This window comes from Cervus canadensis, chromosome 12 (assembly GCF_019320065.1).
Source record: "Cervus canadensis isolate Bull #8, Minnesota chromosome 12, ASM1932006v1, whole genome shotgun sequence".
Classification (NCBI taxonomy): Eukaryota; Metazoa; Chordata; class Mammalia; order Artiodactyla; family Cervidae; genus Cervus; species Cervus canadensis.
Genome location: NC_057397.1, coordinates 53,013,145 through 53,038,580, shown reverse-complemented (window position 1 = coordinate 53,038,580; position 25,436 = coordinate 53,013,145). Strand labels below are relative to the sequence as shown.

At 36.2% G+C, this 25,436-nt stretch overlaps 1 long non-coding RNA gene across 3 annotated transcripts in view; it reads right to left on the bottom strand.

Moving 5' to 3' along the window:
- Positions 1 to 25,436, bottom strand: part of LOC122451351 — a 136,935-nt gene that overhangs the window by 87,675 nt on the left and 23,824 nt on the right. The window contains exon 4 of one of the 3 annotated variants that reach the window (XR_006272379.1): positions 20,262 to 20,299. The exons of 1 other annotated variant lie outside the window; for it this stretch is intronic. This is a non-coding gene — a long non-coding RNA (uncharacterized LOC122451351). Of the gene's footprint in view, positions 1 to 20,261; positions 20,300 to 22,249; positions 24,380 to 25,436 lie in introns of those variants that run through there. One more of the 3 variants, XR_006272377.1, reaches the window with a different exon arrangement.

Sequence of the window (25,436 nt, the reverse complement as noted above, 5' to 3'; positions counted from 1 at the left end):
GAAGCATGACATCTACTCAAGAAAGACAAAGAAGTTTTTCTCACCTTCCCCACTTTTACTTTGATTATAAAACTGTAGCCAAGATCTCAGGGTGTGGTATTTTTCACCTGCCCACTTGTAAGCCTCAAAAGAGTCCTATTCTAATAAATTTATTTTTATCTATCACTTTGCCTCTTGCTGAATTCTTTTCTGTGCTGAGACATAGAGGACAGAAGTACCAGAGCTCTCTAAACCACAAACAGTTTAACTATCAGCAGCTTATGAGAGTTCCTGATAATTCCTCTTTTATAAATACCTGTCACTTTTCCACTTTTTGCCAATTTAATGGGAGTAAATGGTATTTTGTTATTGTTTTAACATGTATTTTCTTGATTACTAGTGAGATTGAGCATCTTTTCATAAATTTATTTAGGTCTTTAATCAACTTAGTATTTATCTTTGAACATAAGAATCTAATCTTATTTTATTTTTCTATGTGAATATCCATTTTTCTCAGCACAGTTGACTGAACAGCCAATGCTTTCTCGAAGTTTATAATGCCACTGGTGAATATATAGAGTTTTGGGGCTCTCCGTTCTGTTCCATTGGCCTATTTGCTTCTGTGTCAGTCTCACACTGTCCTAACTACTGTGCATTTAAAATAAGTTTAAGTGCTTTGTAGAAAAGGTCTCTCCTTTCTTTCCTCCTACTGCTCCTTCTTTAAAATTATCTTTATTATTCTTTACTTTGCTCTTCTACATAAATTACCTTTTCAATTTTCTAAAACTAACAAAATCCTGTTTGGATCTTGATCAGAATTTCGAAGAATAGTCAAGATCTATTTGAGGAGGATGAAAATGTTACAAAAGAGGGTCTTCTTACTCATGAACATGGTATGTTCTCCATTTGTACAGGAAATTGTCAATAAGGTTTTACAATTTTTTTCATAAACTTTTGCACATCTTTAAAAATTTAATGCCTAGATTCGTTATAAAATTTAATCTATTAAACTACTTATTTCTATTCTTTCTGAGGAGTAGGCAGTGGGATTCTCAACCAATTTGGGGGAATTGGTCTTGAATCTAGCAACCGTCCTGATTTTTATTATCAGTAATTATAGTTTGTTTATAGAGTCCTTAGATTTTCTATTAAGATAATCAAATGATTCTTGTATAATAAGAATTTTATTTCTTCTTTTTCTAGCCTTAAACTTTTGGATCTTTCCCATTGAATAGAATTAACATCACTGGGTATTCTTACCTTTTTTAGCACACATGCAATTTTGAAATTTTACTTGAGCTAACACTTAACTTATTAAAACAAAGGAATAAACTGTCCTGGTATTTTCCAACAGCTCTCAATATTGGTTTAACTAATTATTTACCTTATGAGACATTTGCTACTCAGACTATTACAAGAGCCTAACAAAACTTTTTAATTCAACACTTGTTCCCATATCAGTGACTATTTAAAAATGTAAATAAAATCACAACATGCCCCTGTCTAAAATTCCTCAATGACATTCTGTTATACTACACAGTAAAACCTGAACTTCTTCCAATGCACAATCTCCACTCTCAGTTCTTACTCCTAGGTCTTACCAACGCCAAAGATTTTACCTCTCTTCAGAATCTTCCCTGATCCCTTTATTTAAAATAGTTCCTCCACTCTATCCTACCCTCCTCCTACTGTTCCTATTTAAAACTCATCCCGTTTTTTCTATTCTAGCACATTCTGAAATTATTTTATTTGCTTAGTTGTTTATTGCCTGTTTCTTCAACTAGAGTATACGTTTCATGAAGACAGAGCACTTCTCTCTGTTGTTCACATTAGTATCCCCAGTGTTTAGAAATGGTTGATACATAGTTGGTGTTAATACTTTTTGAATGCATAAATGAAAAGATAGTTACTATCCCATAAATATTCCATATGTAAGCTCTAACTCTGCCTTGATTCCAAAGAAGAAAATGATCAGATAGTAGAAAATTTATCAAGAATAAAGTTCGAACTTTTATAGACAGCTATTTAAAAATGTTCAGTCAGTTCAGTCATGTCCAACTCTTTGAGACCCCAGGTACTGCAGCACGCCAGGCTTCTCTGTCCATCACCAACTCCGGGAGCCTACTCAAACTCATGACCATCACGTCGCTGATGTCATACAACCATCTCATTCTCTGTCGTCCCCTTCTCCTCCGGCCTTCTATCTTTCCCAGCATCAGGGTCTTTTCCAATGAGTCAGTTCTTTGCATCAGGTGGCCAAAGTATTGGAGTTTCAGCTTCAGCATCAGTCCTTCCAATGAATATTCAGGACTGATTTCCTTTAGGATGGACTGGTTGGATCTCCTTGCAGTCCAAGGGACTCTCAAGAGTCTTCTCAAACACCACAGTTCAAAAGCACCAATTCTTCAGTGCTCAGCTTTCTTTATAGTCCAACTCTCACATCCATACATGACTACTGGAAAAACCATAGCTCTGACTAGATGGACCTTTGTTGGTAAATTAATGTCTCTGCATATCTGAGATAATTGATATTTCTCCCAGCAATCTTGATTCCAGCTTGTGCTTCATCCAGCCCAGCATTTCATATAATGTACTCTGCACATAAGTTACCTAAGCAAGGTGACAATATACAGCCTTGACGTACTCCTTTCCCAATTTGGAATCAGTCTGTTGTTCCATGTCCAGTTCTAATTGTTGCTTCTTGATCTGCATACGGATTTCTCAGGAGGCAGGTAAGGTGGTCTGGTCTTCCCATCTCTTTCAGAATTTTCCACAGTTTGTTGTGATCCACACAGTCAAAGGCTTTGGCATAGTCAATAAAGCAGAAGTGGATGTTTTTCTGGAACTCTCTTGCTTTTTCGATGATCCAGTGGGTGTTGGCAAATTGATCTCTGTTTCCTCTACCTTTTCTAAATCCAGCTTGAACATCTGGAAGTTCACAGTTCATGTTTAAAAATGTGTATTCCCCAAATTTAGGAAGCTAAGCAAATGCATTTCTGCTGGATGGGCAGCCTTTCCAGGTGAGCTGGTCCTCAGGTTCTAGTCTAATCTAGGCTCTCTGGGGGATAACATGGCTTCCTGGCAGTAGAACTATGCCCCTCACAGTGGTTCCACCACTGTCCCATAAGTCTAGGTCTTTTCTTGGCTGTAGATAATTGTGGGATATGGGTCCCTGCTTTATGACTCTTGGGACGCTTTCTTTCATGTTTTATTGACTCCTTCCTCAGTGTCTTCCCTCAAGAAATTCCTCTACCATCTACAGGCTTCCTCTCACAAATATTCAAGTTTATTTCACTTCTAAAAAATAATGGTTCTCAAAAAGATAGTAGGTTTAGAATCCCAGCCCTTTACAACCTAAAACTTATACACTCTACCTTCGGAAGACAATCAATATTTGAAGTCAGGCAAAAATTTCTGTCTATTTATGTTTTTGTGGCTGTTCAGTAACTAAGTGGTGTTTAACTCTTTGAAACCTCAAGGATTATATCACACCAGGCTCCCCTGTCCTTCACTATCTCCTGAAGTTTGCTCAGATTCATGTCCACTGAGTCAGTGATGCTATCTAATCATCTCACCATCTGCCACCCGCTTCTCCATTTGCCTTCAATCTTTCCCAGCATCAGGGTCTTTTCCAATGAGTTGGCTCTTCATATCAGGTGGCCAAAGTATTGGAGCTTTAGCTTCAACAACAGTCCTTCCAATGAATATTTAGTATTGATTTCCTTTAAGACTGACTGGTTTGAGCTCCTTGCAGTCCAAGGGACTCTCAAGAGTTTTCTCCAGCATCACAATTCAAAAGCACCAATTCTTTGCCACTTAGCCTTCTTTATGGACCAACTCTCACATCCGTACATGACTACTGGAAAAACCATACCTTTGACTTTAAGGACCTTTGTTGGCAAACTGATATTCATGTAGAATTCATTAATTAACATCATCAAGAGAACAGGTAATAAAACAGTTGAGAAGTTATCATCTACCATGCACATTAGTCTCCCTCACAGGTCAGTCAGTAAAGAATCTGCTTGCAATGCAGGAGACCTGGGTTCAATTCCTGTGTCGGGAAGATCCCCTGGAGAAGGAAATGGCAACCCACTACAGTATTCTTGCCTGAAGAATCCCATGGACAGAGGAGCCTGGCAGGCTACAGTCCATGGGGTCACAAGAGTCAGACATGACTTAGTGACTAAAGCTCCACCACTAAATACATCAACCAGTTCAATAAGTAAGCCTCAACCCCTTTCTCTGCCATGTGTCCTTCATTTAGGCAGTAAACTCAGCCTTATTATTTCAGTTTTTAAGATGTCCAGAGGCAGGTTGTTCCAAAGTTATAAATTTAGCAGCTCAAAACAATTGTCAAGGACCTGAGATTTTTCCTTCTTTTCCCTCTGCCATCTTTTATATATTGATATTCAACCAGATCAGCAGTCAGCAATGTCACCTGTCAGTACAGGAGATGATCTTCTATGATGTTCCCAATAAAAAAGTTACTTATTCCTTTGCAAGACCACTGTACTGTATAACCCCTAATACTGCATGCTTTAAAGTGTGTTTATTTCCTTCTACATTGTATGTTCCTGTCCTAGTTATTGCTACATTCCTATTGTTGAGCATAGGTGCCTGGCACGTAATAGGTATGATTACATGGTGAATACATGAACAGAGCCCACTATGTGGTTTCTGACCTAGGGACTCCTCTCAAAACCCAAAATATTACAATGCCTTGTGTGTCCCAATTATGTCCCTCCCTTCTACCTTTTGTTTTCATCACTTCCATTACTCTCTTCTTCAGCTGCTGCCTCAGAGGTTTAATCTCTGGATTTCGCTAGGCTAGCAAGGTATTCATCTGGGACAAATATGCTCTCTGTAAGCGAATGTCCCTCAAGACATTTATTTTCTTTACCTATGTTTCAGCATTCCAAATCTCCAAGACAGATCTTTTAACTTAAACATTGCCTCACAGCTGGCAGAGTCTGTCCAGACCACTGAACTCCAGCTCACTATGAAAACCAATAATTCACTGGTCTAAAACATGGGCAGCAGGGCAGGGGGCTGCCCCTTCTGTGGCTGCAAGGGAATTTTATTTGAGAAACTCTAATTCTTAGTGACATATTTAGCATAGTCCCATTTTTTCCCTTAACTTTATTGCCTCATCAGTAAAACTGAAACTTTCTTCAAGAACTGAGAGTAGCTAGGAAATGAAAGTCACATGGATAGTAAAGTGATTGCTATGTATTTGTCTTCCCCTTCCTCTTTAGAAATTCAAGTTTTATGAGGGAAAAAAAAAACCCAGCTACATTGTCAATAATATATGTGGCAATTTCTGATGGAGAGTAATAGTTAAAAGTAGGAAAAAAAAAATAGAAGACTTGAGACTTTGGGAAAAATTTGAGAAAGAGAAAGAATGAGATTTTTCAGGCCAATCTGAAATTAGACTAATGCCAACCTAACTACTGACATCACTGAATTTGGTTCAGTGTGTTAACAGCTGTCTTGGTGAAGTTCGTTTCTCAAACTGATATCCAGTTGGCATGTAGTTGGCTGCAGTAAACAAGAGCAATGGGAGAGGGGAGAGAGGGAGAGGCTGTATCGAGAGTCAGACAAAACAAACTGTGAGATGTGTGAGGCTCAAATACTACGCTTACGTCCTGCAAATTCTGGACACAGTACAAGAAGAAACATATTGCAATCAAGATTTCAATCCCATTAACAGAGGCAGATTTATTGGCACTAAATTAAGCTTAAATTTTAGGCTCCCTTCACTTATACAAGTCCCTCCTAAGGACTAGTACTTAATTTACATTATTTTTTTCAAAAGGTCTCCCCCAGTTATATGAGCACCAAGCTCTAAAATGCCTACATCTTCCCCTGCTAGTTAAATTTAATTTTTAAGAGGCTCCCAAAAGATATCAACAAAGTTTGTAATTAAATACCAGTTTAAAAGAGAGTGTGAAAGACTGAAATTCAGACAAACAAATAAATAAAGCATATAATTCAACAGGTACTTGTAAACCCTGATCAAGAGATTTTAGATGCTCTCTCTTTAAACGTAATATAGGTCACTGAGGAATCAAGACATAGGCACATAAAAATAACTACTGCAATTAAAACTAAAAATGGGAATTATCTGTTTATCAAATGCTTATTAACTATGAATTCTGTGCCAGGCATTGCACTAGGTACTAGGAACCCAATAGTTACTAAAACACACATGATCAGCCTTCATGGAGCCTAAAATCCAGTAGGAAAAAACCTTTAAGAAACAAATGAATGAAAGAAATTTTTTAAAATTGTGACAAGTTCTGTAAAAGAATCAGGTTACTAAAAGAGAAATTAAAGAAGAAACTTCTTTTGCACATTTCAGAACTGGGTAGTCTATGAAGGTCTACTTGAGAAACTGACATACCTAAAGGAGAGAAGAATCAGTTATGAAAAAACTGAGGCTCTGAGGTAGGAAATAGCTTGGCCCTGTTGAGCAACAGAAAGGAAGCCAATGTGAATTTAATACACTATGGGGCCAGAGACATAAGATGAGGATAAAGATGAGAAATTAAAGAAGAAACTTCTTTTGCACATTTCAGAACTGGGTAGTCTATGAAGGTCTACTTGAGAAACTGACACACCTATAGGAGAGAAGAATCAGTTATGAAAAAACTGAGGCTCTGAGGTAGGAAATAACTTGGCCCTATTGAGCAACAGAAAGGAAGCCAATGTGGATTTAATACACTATGGGGCCAGAGACATAAGATGAGGATAAAGATTCATGATTTATTCTGCTTGTACATAAAGAATGTGGAATACTTGCTATATTATATTTCCTTTGTAACTTGGAAAGTGATGGGCTTGGAAAACTGACCTTGTTTCTTAGACCACAGTAGTACAAGATGCAGCCATTACATTTTCCATGAGATAGTTTATTAAAGTTAGCATAAAAGAAGAAAAATTAAGTATGTATTGTTTCACAAAGGTCTTATATTTCATTATCTCTCTGAAAAAAAAAGTATGTATCCTTGTTGATTTGTGTTTTTATTAAGTTAGAAAATGGTGAAAACCTACCTCCTTAGTGTACCACTTAAGAAACATAGTAATTGTATACCAGTGCTATCAATTCAACTGGGTTATAAAAGAATGAGTAAGGCTGTACTCCACTCCACCTTTGGAAGACGCTACCCCGCAGACCTGTGAACCACAGATGAATCTTATTTTATCTTCCCCTCTTAAGACAGATGGAGTGTGATAGGAAGAGCAATTGCAACTGTCTTTTGGTAAGAATATTTTCACTGACTTCTTTCTCTTGGAGTTTTAAATCCCCCTTTCACTTCTTAATGAAAGATCCAATCAATGAAGACTTAACAGAGTATGCAGACAGGGGCCTGATTATACTTGGACTTGGAGCCAGTGACTTGGAGACTAAATTTTGATTTAAATACAATGGAAAGCCATCAAAAATGTTTTCTTGGAAAATTATATAGTCCAGTTCATGTTTTAAGAAACTATATGTTTTAAGAAGTAGCGTAGATAATAATTCCATATTTATTAGAATTAGAGATTAGTGTGTGCTGATCATAGAGAGGGGAGACTTCTTCTGAGTGGAGATAAACCAGGGACTTTAAATGATGGGTAAAATTAGATAAGCAGGGGAGAGAATAATAAGGCCATGTATGGTAAGTGCAATGAAATGTGAAAAGGCTTTGAGTGGGCTGGAGTGGGAGAAGCTAGGGTGTATGCCCACCTGACTGACATATACTAAGTTCTGATCAAATTGTAATGGACTCTGCACATCAGACTCTAAAAATGTGATATTCATGATGTAATAGAAATAAATCTTCAGAAAAAAAAATCTGGTGGAAATGTGAAGAGAGGTTTCACTTGAAAGTAGAGAAAGACATGGAAAAAGTGTAATATGAAAAATCTTAGCAACAAAATGCAATCTGAGGTGGGATATACATTTTCTTTTTTACTTCCATTTAAAACTTAAATAAACCTGACAACGATTTTGTTATTTTCTAATTAGCATGCCAGGGTGAAATAGAGAGCAAGACCAGGATAAATGCTGCTGGAGCTAGGGTTAGCTGCAGGAGGAGTCCCAAAGGAAGGTGACAAGAATCAAAATCACAGTGAACATGTGAACATGGCAACTTGGGCTTGGGTATGATTCAGTGAGCCTAACATCAAAGGTAGGGCATGGTGGCTGGTGTCATGGATGTGCTGATATAATCAGTAGTCAGTATTGTGAGAGTCAGATATGTAGTTCTAAGTGGGTGGCAATGAAGGGAAGGCACCAGAAAGAAGACTGGCAGGCTGGGTCATTCATTAAAATCCATGATGGAGGTTAAAGAATATACTCAGTACAAGTATCCAAGATTGCATTTTGGGTATTCTGACTTCAAGCAGGTAAAATGTTAACTAAATACCCCAGCCAGTGGGGAAAGAGGACACACAACACATTGCAAGCCTCGGTTCCAGTGGTCTCAGGGTCTGGGCAAATCTGAGGTTACGTAATGCAGGGAGGTGGAATGGTCTACTGCAAAAGAGCCCAGGGACCTGGAATTGCAGCTTGGGTTCTCTCTGCCACTTACTAGCTGGGTGACAAGTTACAAACCAATCTGAACCTCACTTTCTTTTTCTAAAATATGTGGATACAAATATACCTAAATAGCATGGTTGCTAGGACAATGTTTGTAAAAGTACTTGATACAAAAAATGATTTGTTAAATGGCAGCTTAAAAAAGGAAAGTAATGATGTCATTAGCAAAAATAGTCTGGAACCTATATCAGTCGTTACCCTGAAGGAGTTTAATACAACCTTAAATACCTATTCATTTCCCAAGTGCTCTGAGATAGATCGTAGGGATAAATATGAGTATTATGCCTCTGCCTACTGGGCTACAAATGGGGATATACTGATGGTAAATAACGAGGAACATCAGACATAATGGTTCAGAACTGTGGAGTAATTCCTTGGTGAGCCTGATATTTATATTTACCTCTGGAACACTGCTATCTCATGGCATTTTGGAAAAGGCTGCAAAGAGTCAAAAGAAAAACTCATCAAAGTATCAGCTCCTTATGAAGACATTTGAAAAATAATAGCATTGAGTCACTTGGCAGTTGGTGCAGAGCAAAGTGTTCCACATTAATGAATCTGTACATGGAAAAACTCAGTATGCTTATAGAACAGACTTTAAAAGACTGACATGCTATACTGGGGTCTAATGAAAGCAAACTTATGTATAAAAGCAAAGTTATTATAGAAAAGAAATGGTGGGTATTTAGCAAATGATGTAGTAGAGCTATTGAAAGTTTCTAAAAAAATTAAGCAGAATAATTCAGAGGGAATATGATCTCACAGGAGAGAAGAGATTGTTAAAGAGAAAATTCCCTCTATATATTTGCCTAGAACCTATACTTCCACTATCATACCATTTACCAACCTAGAATGTAATTGACCATCTGTCTGTTTCCCTCATGAATTAAGCTTCAAGAGGAGATCAATCTAACCTGTCGACAGTTCTCTTTACAATCCCCAAGGTCTAGAGCAGTGTTTGGAGGAGTAGAGGCTCAATAAATACTTGATATTAAATAAATAATTAATCTAGCACCATAGAAAACACTGTATCTCCTTATGGAAGATACAGTATTTACAAGAAATTTGGTAGGTGAGGGAAAAAAAAAAAAAACAAAAACAAGAAAAGAGGCAGTGCAACACAGAGACAGACACAGTTTTTTTTTTTTAGTCTCAATGCTTCATGTGGGAAACCAACTTCATCTGATCCTGATGAAAAAGAGAAGAGATAAAGACATTTTAATTTGCAGATGAGTATAGTTATAAATTGTGACCACAGCAGCTAGAAATCTGATTCAAGTTTAACTTATGGCAAAATATAGTGGTCATTTTATTTAGTTTATGACTTAAAAAGGTAAATATTATTGGTTATTTTAGATTTAGGATCCAGTCTTGAAAAACTTTACACAAAAAGGAGAAAGAATCTTCCAGTATAAAATGAAAATGTAATCAGGAACAGCAAAAAAATACAGTTGTTAATTCAGCCCTGAAGAAGACAAGATTCCAGGTCCACAAGCCTCACAGACTAACTCTGACAGATGTGACCCATGGGAGATGTAGGATGACCTGGAGGTGTTGGAATTGGATGTATACATCTATTGCTCTAGGTTACAGCTAGATGATTTAAGAGACCCCAAAGCTAATGAATATCACAAGGAACCAGAAACTCCCTTGACAGCCATGTATATATGTGTACAATAACAAAGGATCTGAATGTAAGTGTTTGTACTTCATCACTAAGTCTGAAATTCTATCTAATTCATTCAAGCCCAGAGAAATGTGCAGCTTTAGCAAAAATCGCTCCCTTCCTTGAAACAAAATATTAATGTTACCACTGATGCATCCACTCTTCAAGGCATTCTTCATTTCAGATGTTCTTAATAGAACTCTGACACTGCATCCAATCAATCCATATTAAAGGGCCAGCAATAGGATTTGACATGTCTTCTGGAAAATTACATGTCCTAATACAAAATCTGGGCATTTGCCACAGAGCTATTTTGTATTAAGTGAAAACTGCTGCTTTAGGAAACAAAAAATTTTGCCTGAAGAAAATTTGGAACTTTTTATTCAGTTTAATTTGATATTGAAATTCAAAAAATGAGGCAGGATATTGCTTTTTCTATGCTGATATTAATGCATTAAATGAAACTACTTTTGCTATTTGTGTCCTTGTGTTTTCTGTGATACAGTTTATCCTGCATTAAGACTAACTTTAAAACAATAAATTTTTTCAAAGTAATAAATGATAGCTTGAGAGAAAAATTGTCAGTTAAAGTTTGGGTGAACTGGGCTAATTGGACAACCAGACTTATTACACAGTCTCTTTTTAGAAAGACTGTGGTTATATTGTGGATAGTCTATATCTTCTAAGATACAAAATATTATTACTTGACACCAAGAATAACTGAATTCATTAACTTCTGCCTGATATAATGGATGCCTTTAATGTTAGAATCATTATGTTCAAGATTTGGACACTGAAAAAGGCACTGAATATTTACTGTAGCCCTACCTCTTTAATAATTGCATCCCTTAATATATACTGATTTGTACTGGCCAAAATCTGCTTGTTAATACCATTAATTCAATTCAATCCATGTTTGTTCAGTTTTTCACAAGAAAAAACACAAACTCAAAAATCTCATATTGGCAAAGTCACATTAATAATAACAGACTAGAAGAGCAAGAAAGTTCAAGAGTTGTAGGCATCTACACTCCATGCTCTATGACAATTAAGTCTTGGCTGGCCAGAAAGAGTCTAAGTTTTGCTTGATCTCCCTAGTTTCTGCTTTTCTACCCAAACTCTTGAGTTAAGATAGCTCCAGAAATTGGTCCAGGATTATCTTCTTTTCTGTCTAGGCTCTACCCCTCGATAATCCTACCTCCATACATCACAGAGCACTCAACCACTCTCCAACCACCTTTTACATCTCCACTTGGATGTTACATGTCCATTTTTAGAACCTATTCTTCACCAGATTATATTTTAAAAATGTGAATGAGATCATACTTATTTTCTGGCTAAATTTCTTTAGTGGCTTTCATTTCTCTTAAGATTAAAATTCAAATTCTTTACCATGGTCTAAAAGGCCTGATGATTTCTTTCTAATTCTTCATGTCCTCTCTCATCACTCATAGCTATTCTGGTTTTCTTTTTCTTCCTTGCAGGAACTAAATCTTTTGCTCTTTATAGGCCTTTACATTAGCTCCCGGACTGTTCTGCTTTTCCTGTAGCTATTCACCTGTGCTGCTTACCTTCAACCTTGGGTCTAGGAGCAAAGACCACCCTCTTAGACGCTTTCTTTGACCACTTTCCTAACATCTCTTTTCCTATTTGCTTTTCTCCTTGTCCACCTTTTTTCATCTTAGTGTTAATGACCACCTGAAACTATGTTCATTTTTAAATATTTTGAATTCTATAAACATGCTTCTGTTCTCCCACCATTCCTAGTTGTGTCCTACTCCCTCTTCAGCCAGAGGCCTCCATTCTCTAAGAAAGGATTAGGGTTGCCATTGTGTGAATGCAAGGAAAAGACAGAGTCAGGGTTTTGCTGACTTCAGCAACAGCAGCTAGGAAACATGAAGCCAATTGGTATTTATTTATTTGGCTGTGAGAGGTCTTAGTTGAATCACTATGGATGTTCACTGGGGCATGTGGGCTTAGTTGCCCCCCAAGGTATGTGGGATCCTAGTTCCTTGACTAGGGATCAAACCTGAATGCCCTGCATTGGAAAGCAGATTCTCAACCACTGGACCATCAGGGAAGTCCTGAAGCCTTTTGATTTAAAAAGAAAGGGTTTTTTTCAAAAAGACAACCTACTGATTGGGAGAAAATATTTGCAAATGATATAGAAGACAGGTACACTTTTGGGCTTCCCTGGTGGCTCAGACTGTAAAGAATCTGCAATGCAGGAGATCTGGGTTCAATCTCTGGGTTGAGAAGATTCTCTGGAGATGGGAATGGCTACCCACCGGAGTGGGAAAGATCTGCAGTGGGAAAGATTTAAGGCGGGAGGAGAAGGGGATGACAGAGGATGAGATGGTTGGATGGTATCACCAACTCAATAGACATGAGTGTGGGTAAACTCTGAAAGTTGGTGATGGACAGGGAGGCCTGGCGTGCTGCAGTCTATGGGTTCGCAAAGAGTCGGACATGACTGAGCGACTGAACTGAACTGAACTGAACCCACTTCAGTATTCTTGCCTGGAGAATTCCATAGACAGAAGAGCCTGGTGGGCTACAGTCCATAGGATTGCAAAGAGTTGGACATGCCTGAGTGACTAACACTTTCACTACGTGACTGATAAGTGACTAATATTCAACATATATAAATAGCTGATACAACTCAGCATCAAAATAACAAACCACCCAATTAAAAAATGAGCATAAGAACTGAGTAGACATTTTTCCAAAGAGGAAATGCAGATGGCCAATAGGTATATGAAAAGATGCTCAACATTGCTAAGCATGAGGAAAATGCAAATCAAAATCACAATAAGATAAAACCTCACATCTATCAAAATGGCTATCATCAAAAAGAACACAAATAACAAATGTCGGCCAGGATGTGGAGAAAAGGTAACTCTCCCTCCTATACTGTTGGTGGCAATGAAAATTGGTATAGCCACTGTAGAAAACAGTATGACAGTTTCTCAAAAAACTAAAAATGGAACTACTATATGATCTGGCAATTCCATTTCTGGGTATATAACTGGAAAAAAAAAAGGCAGAACAAAACAAAAATTCAAACAGATAACATTCACTTCAATATTAATAGCAGCATTATTTACAATAGCCAAGATATGGAAGCAACCTAAGTGTCCATCAAAAGATGAATGGGTAAAAGCTTCCCTGGTGACTCATGATAAAGAATTAAGCCAAAAAAAAAAAAAAAATTAAGCTGCCAAAGCAGGAGACATGCGTTCAATCCCTGATCTGGGTTAATCCAACATGCCACTGAGCAACAAAGTTTGTGCGCCACAACTATTGAGCGTGTGCTCTATAGAGTCTCGGACCACAACTACCAAGTGCACACGCTGCAACTACTGAAGCCCATGTGCCCTAGGGCCATACTCTGCAACAAGAAAAGCCACTGCATTGAGAAGCCAGTGCACTGCAACAAGAGATTAGCCCCACTTGCCACAACAGAGAAAAGCCCACATAACAACAAAGACCCAGTGAAGTCAAAAATACATACATAATATAAAAAAATAGACAAACAGATAGAGATATGTGTACACACACACACACACAGAGGAATACACTCAGTCATAAAAAAAGAATGAAATTTTGGCATTTGCAGCAACATGGATGGAGTTGGAGGGCATTATGCTAAGTGAAATAAGTCAGACAGAGAAAAACAAATACTGTATGATATCACATTTGGAACTGAAAAAAAGTACAACAAACAGGAATATAACAAAAGGGAAGCAGACCCGCAGATACAGAAAACACATCAGTAGTTCCTCAGATGATAAGGAATCTGCCTGGAATGCAAGAGACCCAGGTTTGATCCCTGGGTCAGGAAGATCCTCTGGAGAGGGGAATGGCTACCCACTCCAGTATTCTTTCTTGGGAAACCCCATGGAAAGAGGAACCTGGCAGGCTACAATCCATGGGGTTGCAAAGGGTCAGACATGACTAACACTTTCATTTTTTCTTTCATTGTGGGGGAGGGACAACATAGAGGTGGGAAGGTGGAAGGAACAACTGTTGGGTGTAAGATAGGCTCAAGGAGGTACTGTGCAACACGGGAAATGTAGCCAATATTTTGTAATAACTGCAAGTGGAAAGTCACCTTTAAAATTGTGTAAAAATTTTAAAAATTCAAAATAAAAATAAGAAAAAAAGGGTTTTTGAGGAGAACAATTTATTTTCCTAGTTTTGAAGGAGTTTTATGTATATGACAGTTTTAAAATAAAATATTATAGATTGAAAAATACTTGTTGTTGTAGAAAGAGAAGAAGTGTGGAAAGTATAAATCAGAATTAAACGGGGGCCAACCCCCCGCCCCCACCTCTAATAGAGACTCAGAGACTTTCTGGGGTTGACTTTTATCTTCTCTGTCTACCAGCTGAGAGCCTTTAAGCCACACACTCTAGCTTCTCTTCTGTAAAATAAAGATAATATTTCCTATTTCACAGACTTTTGAGAATTAAAACATACAGAGCACTTAAAACAGTGTCTAACACATAATAAACTCAGCATTCACTTGTTTTCATTAATATCTAGGTAACAACCTCTCATTTTTTGTTTAAAATTATTTAGGCCTCATCCCCTCTCTGAAGATTTTAAGGCTATCCCTTTTCTAAGTACTTGTACTTTTGTTCTTTAAAACTATTTAAATTACTCAGTCTCATGAGGAAATCAACTGCCAATTCAAAACTGGTTAAGGAGATAAAGATGGGTTAAATTTTTCTCAATTACTTCCAATTCCTTTTAAAGGAACAAAGGTTGGGGTAATTTTTTATAAACATATTGAAATAAAATTGTGGATTTGTAGAATTTTAAATTACAGGTAAAATTTATTTTCCCAAAAGAACTTCATCAGGCACACTGTTACCTTAAATGTTTAAAAAAGAGCTCTAGAGGAGAATTCATATGCTGTTCTCAAGCATTACATTTTATAAACTAAAAATTTCTCTAAGTGATTTATTACTGAGAGGGGTAATATACGCTTCTTACATTCTGAATCTAATGTTAATGTCCTCATCATATACTTAATGGTGTTATTATTATAAGAACACAAAATCATATTCCAATTATTCTCAATTGCATGTTGTCATGACTCCTTCCCTCTGAGATATTGCATGACTTAAAAGTACATCACATTCACTGTGGGAACTTCTACAAATCACACTAATTAAGTGCACATGGAAAAATTAGTTAGCCTTCCAGGGTTGCTTTATGTGTTATACTTAGATAACAGATTAGCACAAATGGAGCAAGAACAATAATATAAACCATAAGTCAAAGAAATGATAAATTTTAAACCTGTGTCCTAAAATGTAATGTATACCTTCTACCTTACAAGACAGCTACTAATCATTTATTGTACAGAGGCTTTTAAAAATACATGTTGAATCAATACTATTTCTGGAATCCTTTATGATTTGTCTGACATTGCTATTGATATATATATATATCAGAAACCAACTCTGGAGATTAAGTTTCTAATCACCAATGAGAGTGATTCAGCTTAAATCTCCGAACAACAAATCTATTTTGGTAAAATGCTGAATTTCACCTTGGTCCTGGAAAGCAACACATCAGCAAACTAAGTAATTTTATTAATTAGGATCTTTCTCCTTTCTTTACAAAACACTTTCTCTTTCTCACCTTGGTGTTTCTTTTCTGCATCAAAGCTCCCCTAAATTTCACCTTCTCCCCAAAACTTCCCAAACTAAATGTCAACAAAACTATTATGCTTTTCAACAAAGTGGGCCAGTTTAATGTAGAAATGTTTATTTGTCTTTTGATACCCATCACCCTCCTTCTCGATCCCAATAACCCCCACTCCTGCTATAGAGGTCTGTCCTTTAATGTCCCTTAGTCTCTATTTTCTCATCAACCTTTGCCTGTCTTGCATTCCATTCCCTCAGAGCTTTAGAGTGATGATTAGATCATCTGAGAAACTAATCTGAGCTAATGTAATGTACTGAAGTCGTACTGCTTTTGGTCATATGATAGGATGGATATAAAACACAGAATCTGAGAATGTATGAGCTCAGAGGGCAGAGATCATCAGTTGCCAGGCATGGGAACTGGAACCAGCTGGTCAGATTCTACCACAATTAGGAAAAAAACCTTTGTTTCTGGTTTGTTTTATAGCTTATGGTATTTTTTTTTTTAAGTTTTGGTACTTTAAAAGAAAATAAATTTAATGACTAGTAAAATCCCCCATAAATAGGTGTTATTGGAGCTAAAATTTAATTAATTACTGTGAAGTGACTATTGTAATACATGCTTTCTCATTAGATATTACTTTCCTTGAGCATATTCCGACGCACCAACCTAAAGGCCAAGTGACTTCATTCTTCCCAGAATGGCAATTTCCCAGCATAACACACCCTGGAATGTATTATTATGGTTTTAAAATTGTTTGTGTAGTGGCAAATTTGTCATAATTAAGATGCTTTGCAGAAAATAATAACATGCCTATTAAAGTATTAAGTGAAAGTTTTGCTAATTACAAATTTAACATGTGTGGGGATTTATATATATATAATTTAATATACTTTATTAATTCACATGATTATATAATTATATATATATATATATATATTTTAAAACTCATTTCAACTTTTTCTAGATTAGCTCATACTCTTTTCTCCATGCAACTTATTTAGGTGGTGTCCTCCTTCTTAAATATAAAACTTATGAGGAGACTGACGGGTCAAAAAGAGGTAAATGAAGTCTTCATGAACTTAAAAAACAAACTAGAAGCTATGTTAGCAAGATTAGGGAGTAATAGGTGACTTCTCACACTACTAGGGAATACTCATATTGCTACTTTTTTTTTTTCCCCTGGAGGTCACTTTGGTCTTCATAGCAAATGCCTTAAAATTGACATATTTTTTCTATCTAAAAATTCTCCCTTTTAGGTATTTATCCTAAACAAATAATTATATAAAAGTGTAAAGTTGCATAAAGTTAGGCTCAAACTCCTTCAAGCTAGGCTTCAGCAGTACATGAACTGAGAACTTCCAGATGTACAAGCTGGGTTTAGAAAAGGCAGAGGAACCAGAGATCAAATTGCCAACATTTCTTGGATCATGGAGAAGCAAGGGAACTCCAAAAAAAAACATCTACTTATGCTTCATTGACTATGCTAAAGCCTTTGACTGTGTGAATCACAATAAACTGTGGAAAATTCTTAAGCAGATGGGAATACAGACCACCTTACCTGTCTCCTGAGAAATCTATATGTGGTTCAAGAGGTAACAGTAGAACTTTACATGGAACAACTGACTGGTTCAAAATTGGGAAAGGAGTACAACAAGGCTGTATATTGTCACCCTGTTTATTTAACATATATGCAGAGTACATCATGTGAAATGCTGGACTGGAATAATCACAAGCTGGAATCAAGATTGCTGGGAGAAATAACAACCTAAGATATGCAGATGATACCACTCTAATGGCAGAAAGTGAGGAGGAACTAAAGAGCCTGTTGATGAGGGTAAAAGAGGAGAGTGGAAAAGCTGGCTTAAAACTCAACATTAAAAAAACTAAGATCATAGCATCTGGTCTCATCACTTCATGGGAAATAGAGGGGAAAAGTGGAAGAAGTGACAGACTTAATTTTCTTGGGCTCCAAAATTGCTGCAGATGGTGACTGCCATCATGAAATTAAAAAATGCTTGTTCCTTGGAAGGAAAGTTATGAAAAACCTAGACAGTGTATTAAAAAGCAGAGACATTACTTTGCTGACAAAGGTCTGTATAGTCAAAGCTGTGGTTCTTTCAGAAGTCATGTATGGATGTTAGACTTGGACCGTAAACAAGGCTGAACTCTGAAGAATTGATGCTTTTGAACTGTGGTGCTGGAGAAGACTTGAGAATCCCTTGGACAACAAGCAGATCAAACCAGTCATTTCTAAAGAAAATCAACTCTGAATATTCATTGGAAGGACTAATGTGAAGCTGAAGCTCCAATACTTTGGCCCCCTGATGTAAAGAGGTTCACTGGAAAAGACCTTGATTCTGGGAAAGATTCAAGGCAGGAGGAGGAGGGGGCAGTAGAGGATGAGATGGTTAGATAGCATCACCGACTCAATGGACATGAATCTGAGCAAACTCCAGGAGATAGTGAAGAACAGGGAAGTCTGGTGAGCTATAGTCCATGTGGTTGTAAAGAGTCAGACATGACTAAGCAACTGAACAACAACAATAAATCTGCATATACAAGAATGTTCATTGTAGACTGTATATCGTATTAAAACATGCTAATCATCTAAAAGTACAAAAAAGAAGAACTTGATTAAATATATTATGGTATATAGCTACAGTGAACAGTTCATACTTCAAAATTATTATGCTACAGTGAACAATTCATACTTCAAAATTATTATGCAGATTACATATATTAAGATGGGAAATATTTATATGTGTTCAATGAAAAAAGTCAGATTGTAAACATTATATATAGTATGATCCATTTGCATTTTAAAAACAGGAGTTTATATGTGAACATATACCTCTGCGTACATGTGTGTACATGTACTTTCTCAAGCATGAAAAAAGTCTACATTTACAGCACTGTGTATGAATGGTCCATGGTGAAGAAAATGTTTTGAATCTCTGCTGACCAATACAATTGTCTCTGGCTGCTTGTGACTGATGAGAACTTGAAGTGTAATTAGTCCAACCGAGGAACTGAATTTTTAACTTTATTTAATTTTAAATACCACAAGTGGATAGTGGCTACCATGCTGGGCAGCTCAGATCAGGAAGAGTATATACCATGATATATACTTCCAGATGGTAAAGAATCTACTTGCAATGCAATACCTGGGTTCAATCCCTGGACTAGGAAGATCCCCTGGAGAAGGGAATGGCTACCCATGCCAGTATTCTTGCCTAGGAAATCCCATGGACAGAGGAGTCTGGCAGGCTATAGTCCATGGAGTTACTAAGAGTTGGACACGACTAACACTTTCACAATTTTTTATACCATGATGTTAAAAAAGCTTATGATTTACTGCTATTTATTTTCTTTTTCTTGCCTTTTTAATTTCTGAGATTTACAAGTGAACATTTATTACATAAGTGATGAAAAAAGAATAAAGGTTCTTTTTTGAGAGGTCAAGGGGACACTTCAAGCTTAGGTCTAGGAGGCTAATGACCTGGATTTGGGTACCAATTCTGTCATTTATTAGCTATATTCAGTTCAGTTCAGTTCAGTTGCTCAGTTGTATCCAACTCTTTGTGACCCCATGAATGGTAGCATGCCAGGCCTCCCTGTCCATCACCAACTCCTGGAGTTTACTCAAACTCATGTCCATCGACTTGGTGATGCCATCCAGCCATCTCATCCTCTGTCGTCCCCTTCTCCTCCTGCCCCCAATCCCTCCCAGCATCAGGGTCTTTTCCAATGAGTCAACTCTTCGCATGCGGTGGCCAAAGAATTGGAGTTTCAGCTTCAGCATCAGTCCTTCCAATGAACACCCAGGACTGATCTCGTTTAGCATGGACTGGTTGGATCTCCTTGCAGTCCAAGGGACTCTCAAGAGTCTTCTCCAACACCACAGTTCAAAAGTATCAATTTTTCAGTGCTCAGCTTTCTTTATAGTCCAACTCTCACATCCATACATGACCACTGGAAAAACCACAGCCTTGACTAGATGGACCTTTGTTGGCAAAGTAATGTCTCTGCTTTTTAATATGCTATCTAGGTTGGTCATAACTTTCCTTCCAAAGAGTAAGCATCTTTTAATTTCATGGCCGCAATCACCATCTGCAGTGATTTTGGAGCCCAAAAAATAATGTCTGACACTGTTTCCACTGTTTCCACATCTATTTCCCATAAAGTGATGGAACCAGATGCCATGATCTTAGTTTTCTGAATGTTGAGCTTTAAACCAACTTTTTCACTCTCCTCTTTCACTTTCATCAAGAGGCTTTTCAGTTCCTCTTCACTTTCTGCCATAAGGGTGGTGTCATCTTCATATCTGAGGTTATTGATATTTCTCCTGGCAATCTTGATTCCAGATTGTGCTTCCTCCAGCCCAGCATTTCTCATGATGTACTCTGCATATAAGTCAAATAAGCAGGGTGACAATATACAGCCTTGAAGTACTCCTTTTCTTATTAGGAACCAGTTGGTTGTTCCACGTCCAGTTCTAACTGTTGCTTCCTGACCTGCATACAGGTTTCTCAAGAGGCAGGTCAGGTGGTCTGGTCTTCCCATCTCTCAGAATTTTTCACAGTTTATTGTGATCCACACAGTCAAAGGCTTTGGCATGGTCAATAAAGCAGAAATAGATGCTTTTCTGGAACTCTCTTGCTTTTTCGATAATCCAGCAGATGTTGGCAATTTGATCTCTGGTTCCTCTGCCTTTTCTAAAACTTGCTTGAACATCTGCAAGTTCAAGCTTCACGTATTGCTGAAGCCTGGCTTGGAGAATTTTGAGCATTACTTTACTAGCATGTGAGATGAGTGCAATTGTGAAGTAGTTTGAGCATTCTTTGGCATTGCCTTTCTTTGGGATTAGTTATTACTTAAAATTTCTGAGCCTGTATAATACGTATAACACCTCTTATATTGGTGATGTATGGTGATTTTGATTAAGTGAAGTTGCTCAGTCGTGTCCAACTCTTGTGACCCCATAGACTGTAGCCTACCAGACTCCTCCGTCCGTGAGATTTTCCAGGCGAGAGTACTGGAGGGGGTTGCCTTTTCATTCTCTAGGGGATCTTCCTGACCCAGGCATCGAACCCAGGTCTCCAGCATTGCAGGCAGATGCTTTTACTGTCTGAGCCACCAGGGAAGTGATTTTGATTAAATTGCTTAATATTTGTGATCAACATCTCTTTCTGAGTGGACAAAGTTAAGAGTAAACCTAGTTTCTTTATCTTGAAATTTCTATTGGAAAGGATGGAGGAAAAAATGTAGGAATCCTGAAATTGACTATGATCATAACGTTGATGAAATAGGAAAAAGAACTAAAAGCTTATATAGAGTGAAAGAAGAGTGGCCACAAATACCAAAAGGAAATGAAATTATCTAAGACATCTATTAATGTTGATGAAACCTTTGGCATATGTCTTATAGTAACCATTAACCATTTTAATAAGTATAAAAACATTTGTCTAAGAATATCTCATTGATTAGATAATTATCTAAAACATTAATATACGTCATGTACTCTCATTTAATTAAATTTCAAAAATTAAATTTTAAAATCCATGACTATACAATAAAAATATGAAATTTTGTATGCCAGTATATAATGATATACTATATATATACTATATATAACTGTATAGTTATATATATATATATAACATGATAGTCAAAAAGTAGTTCTCTCTTTAAGAGATTGGCAATTCATCTGCTTAAGATAATATTTACAAATACAGGAGAACCCTACTTAAATAGTTCTTGATTCAGTAAAAAGGATCAATGTTTCATGAGGTCAATGGAAATGTTCTGATAACCATACTTTTAAAAATATAGCAACACTATAAAAGAATTTACCTAGAAATCAGATGAATACAAAATTATGAATTCTATATTCATAAATGAAATCAGGCATAGAGTAGTATATTGGCACTTGGAAACTAACATTTAAAAGCAAGTCAAAAACTCTATCTCTAAGATGTCCATAGGGAATAATGTTTTGAAAGACTGCTGAATGTATATTAGGATATTCTTAGGATTCAAATGAGATGCCAAAAGAAATACACTATAATTACACAGAAAAATAAAAAACTTAAAAATATGTTTATTAAATACATTAAGTGTGAGAAATAAAAAAGAGTATCACAACTAGCAAAGATTAGGTTGAAGTGTTAATAATTACTTTTAATATCTGTTTTAGAAAAACTCATTTGTGACCTGCATTTAGGTGGCTACAAATGAATGAAAGACCAAAGATGACATTGAAATATATGAGAAAATAGACATTTTTCTAAACTGAGAGGTTTCTAATTTACCAATTCCAATTCTTTCTTCTTGTGTTTCTTAAAGAATTAACTGAAGTCATGATCACAAGCCACTAAATAAACATTTTTAAGAATTGGGGAGACTTACATATGAGCTAGGTTATAATTGTTAATAACCACAAGGATAAAAATAACAATGTTAGAAGTTATAGATTCATAACATCAACTATGTAACCCAGAAAATATTGACACATATTTCAAAGAAATAGGGTCATAGTCAGTTACAGACCATGGATTAAAAAAAACTGAAAAAAAAAACCAAACCAGTTTGGCCCTTTTACTTTCTTTGAATATTAAAAATGACCACAGCAACTATTTTGAAGTTCGTGCATTTGAGCAAGAGGTAGCAATATTATAGTGAGTTGTAGTTTATAAAATATTTTGCAGGTCACTGTTATAGTTTTACCATAAAACTATGAGTTGAGATTGATGAAGATGAGAACTTTACAAATGATAAAGCTCAGAGAAATTAGCAAATTTTCTAAAATAAGTGGCATTAGTAGGACTTGAACCTAGGTTTCATAATTTTAAGGCTGGTCTCCTGGCCTTTATGATCACTCCGAGGCAGAATTCTACCAACTACATGGCTGTTTATTGATCAAGATAAACTCTTCCTTATGCATTCTCGGACTAGGAGGTGAAGGCCTGATGAATCTTCCTCCTCAACACTACCCTCCCTCCCTTCCAAATAGCAAAGGCAGTATGACTCCTTCCTGGTACCCAATTATTCCTGCTCAGAGAAACACATGTCCTTCTGTTTGGGATACAGAACATCACTACCACTCACTTAAAACCTAAGCTCCAGTCTAGACCTGCAGATTCTTTTAACAACACGCAATATCAAACTAACATATAAGCATCATTATAAACTGCTGTTCTGAAATGTGAGGAAACTATTGTCCCAGGGATAGCATCTAATCCCTGTAATTACTCAAAGTTATAAAGCAAAACTTGTAACAGAAAAGACAATTTGACAGTTGTGACTTGCGATTGTCTGGTTCCCCTTTCCTGAGAATTTTTAATACCAAAAGGAACAGGCCCTATCACACTAGTCAAATTAAAACTCAGTCTGTGATTGATCAATAAATTATATAACAGCACAGACAATACGTTTGGGACTCTCCAAGTAAAAAATAAGATATACGTATTGACTTTTGTGTGTATATGTATTTTCAACAATTATAACCTGCTTTCCATGAGTCCATACAAATGTTTGCATTCTCTTTGGAACAAGTCACCCTTAAAATCCATATTGTTCTCTGTGACTTCCCACACAGTTGAAGCCTTCTTAAGTGAATGATAGACAACATGGGAGGAATTTCATAAAAGTTATTTTCAACCTGTGTTGGTATTGAGGAATATCTTTAAATTCAGTCAGGCTTCTCTGCAGGGTAAGGTTGAAATCTGGTGAATCTAAGCTGTGAAAACAACTGTTCTTTATAATTTTGACAGAATATATTGACAGACCATTTTCCTTATTGGGTAAGAGAAACTGAAAATAACTTAGTCATGTTTTAAATAAGTTATCCTAATTTTTATGTTAATATTTGTAATATCACTAACAGTGACTCTGAAAAAGTAAGCATAAAATAAATGTAGAATTCATGTTCAATTTAATATTTGAATTAGTTTTTAATATTTGAATATCTCTAGAGTACTTATGTGCTCAGCATTAAGCTAAGTGCATTCTCTACATTATCTTGGTTACCTATTATTAATAATCCTGTGGGTCTAAAAAGGGTTATGTTCATGCTATACATATAGTTTCTATATGAGCATTTCCCAGTATGTTCTATAGATCATTAGTTCTTAAAAGTATTCAATGAAAATGAAGGCTCTGTGGTCAAAATCTGTATTGTTGTTCCTCCTGGAGATTTAACATACCTTGTAAAGGATATGGGAATTAACAACATTAATGGGTTGAAAAAGAAACCAAGATGATCTTTTCAATAGCTATGGAAAAATAATTTGGCAAAATTCAACATCCAGTCATGATAAGATCTCTCAACAAACTAAGAAGAGAAGGAGACTCCTTCAAACTGATAAGGGGAATTTACAAAAAACCTAGAGTTATCTAGTACATTTAATGTTGAAAGAGTGAAGGTTCTCTAAGATTATGATCCATCAAGGTAGCGATGTTCCGTTCACTATTTCTGTTCAACACTGTCCTCGAGATTCCAGCCAATGAAACAAAACAAAACAAAAAATAAATATAATTAATATAGATCAGAAAGAAGTAAAACTCTTTATTCATAGATGACTAGATGACATGACTGCCAGCTTAGAAAAATCCTATAAAGTCGACAAAAACATTACTAGAATTAATAACTATAGTGGACCTGCAGATACCATACTATATTTCTAAATACTAGCCACAAGCAATTGCAACTTTAAATTCAAAGAAACCATTTACAATAGCATAAAAACATAAAACACTTTGGGATATATCTTTTAAAAATGTAAACCACAAGATATGAATTTAAAAAGCTAAAGAACACCCAAATAATACAGAATTCATGGATTGGAAGCTCAATATTGTTAAGATGTTGGTTCTCCCAAAATTTATTTCTAGATTAAACAAAATTCCAACCAAATCTCAACAGACTTTTCTTTAGAATAAACAGGCTGATGTAAAAATTGTTATGAAAAATGCAAAGGATCCAGAATATCCAAAATCATTCTGGAAAAGAACAAAACTTGGAGACTCAAATGAGCTGATTTCAAGATCATAGAGCTACAAAACAATAGTAATCAGTGTGGCACTGGCCTAGGATAAACATATAAACAAATTCCAGGATAGTCGAATTTTGACAAATGTGCCAAGGAAATACAGTGGGGAAATTGAATTTTCAATTGTTTTCAATTGCTTAAAAAGGCTATATGGTCTTTTCAGTAACCATGTGACAGAGCAATGTCTCTCAAAGACTATTCACAAATATTCAGTGTTATTCCTAATGCTATAAAAACTAAACAAGCCAACACTCACTGAAAGGATAAATAAGTTGTGGTACATTTATGCAATTTAAAATCACTCAACAGTAAAAAAGAATTAAATACATGCATGAGACATGCAACATCAAGATGAATCTCAAAAAGTTAAGTTAGGTAAAAGAAATTGATACAAGAAGTTACAAACTGTCTGGTTATAAGAAATTCTTTTCTGAAAAGGGCAAAATTATAGAAAGAAATCAGAGCAGTGTTTGCCATGGGCTGGAGCTGG